The following is a 1,817-nucleotide window of genomic DNA, read 5'->3' as shown; positions in this document are numbered from 1 at the left end:
AGTCAATCACAAAACCGCATGTGCGAGGGAGGGGTGGCCATTAGGTTTTGTCTGTGTGTGTTTTCAGAAATAGGATCAGAGAGCCATATGTGGTGCGTCCTCATGTGTCTCTAGGATCTTATCATGAGAAGTATACCGTCCAGGTTCAGCGTTTTGCTCAAGGACACCCCAGCTGGTGTTTTTGCTTCCTTCAGCAGCCCCTGTACGAAAACACAAAACAAATTTGGCATTTGTTCACTTCTTGTTCACTAACTTTGATAGTTTAATTGATTTTGCACCAAACTCAGCAACATCATCCTCAATATCTCTTTGGGGATTCAAGCCTCTGATGCAGATAGACCAGTGCTAGTGGTCCACCGTCAGTTTGCTCTGAGTTTGCTCTGAATTGTAAGAGAAGTAAACAGGTGTGGCTTGAAGGCAGCTGGGTTTTGCTTTCTTGTGATAGATGGAATTCTTGCTCGAGTTGAGAAATTAACTTTCTCTGCTCAGTTTAAGCCTCCCACAGTGAGGTTCTGCCAATCCATCTCTGTTTGCCTTCTTCCTTTTTGTCTTTGTGTGTGATTCTGCCAGCTTTAAATTCCCTTGCGTTCTGTCTGAAAGAAGGATACGCCTGATAAGACACAGTAACGGTGTAGTGTTGATAGTAAATGCTTCCACTCCCCCACAACAAAGTAAACCACAGGGTCAAAAACATGTTGAAATCCATTTAAGGCACCTTGAGGTTTCCTGTTTGAAAGCGGCGGAGCTCAGGCATCTCCTTGGCTGTTGAAATTGCCTCGCGTATCGCTACCTTTAGAGGGTGGTGATGCATGGGAAACCATTTTAAGGCAATGCAGACGGGCTATTTAGCTTTTAACAGACGTGGGAGGTTGCAAATGGACCAAAATTGGAGAGAAAATGTTGAGTTTGGTGGAAGCAGCAGTGACACAACCTCAGGAGAAGCTTTTTTGTCTAGTGAGATGAATTTACTCAATAACCTCAACCTAATGGGGCTGTCTTATTTCCGTTTTTTGTGCCTATCTCTGTTTCTCGCTCCTCTTTCTTTCTCCACAGCTTAGGTATTGTGTGCAATTATTTTGTCTGTTATTCTCATCCTGTCCCTTTATTGTCTGTCTGGAAAACCACAAGGCTTTGAAAAAGAGAGAAAAAGAACTCTGTATTTAAATTTAACCCCTTAAACAACATCAAGTCCTAGTTATTTAAGGTGTTTTTTTTTTTTTTTAGTATTTTTCACCATGTAACAAGGGGTACTTTTGTCCACTTTCTCATTTATCCAGATCACAGTTACTAGTACAACTGACGTTCTGTTTGAGTTCATATATTTAAAGGCAACATGCTGTGGTGAACGTTGGTATCAAAATTCCCAAACTCATTACTTCCTACAATATGTAAGCACACAGACTGGCAGTGTCAGTGCATACATGATATCAGGTTGACGCTCATTGTGGCATCCAGATACAGTACTGCAAATACCTGCATCTGACTTCTAAACCCATGGAATTGTAATACTATTGTTGTGTATGTAAATGATTCTAGTTTCTATTACATGTTTCTTTTTTTATAGGTGTTTTCATTAAGACATGTCTCAGTCTTGACCTTTGTTCTCGACGGAGTACACTCGGCTTTTCAGCCACATTAGCGCCGTGTCTCTGGGGTGGCAGTGTGAGCATGTCTGTCTGCCAGGCAGCCGCCCCACCACTTTGGTCCAGACTGAAATATCTCAACAAATTGTGAGTGGATAGCCATGAAATTTGGCACAGACACTCATATCACACTCAGGATGAATTGTAATCTCTGTGGTGATCTCCTCTCCTTTT

The sequence above is a fragment of the Toxotes jaculatrix genome, chromosome 2, assembly GCF_017976425.1.
Source record: "Toxotes jaculatrix isolate fToxJac2 chromosome 2, fToxJac2.pri, whole genome shotgun sequence".
Classification (NCBI taxonomy): domain Eukaryota; kingdom Metazoa; phylum Chordata; class Actinopteri; family Toxotidae; genus Toxotes; species Toxotes jaculatrix.
This window is presented reverse-complemented; position numbering follows the sequence as displayed.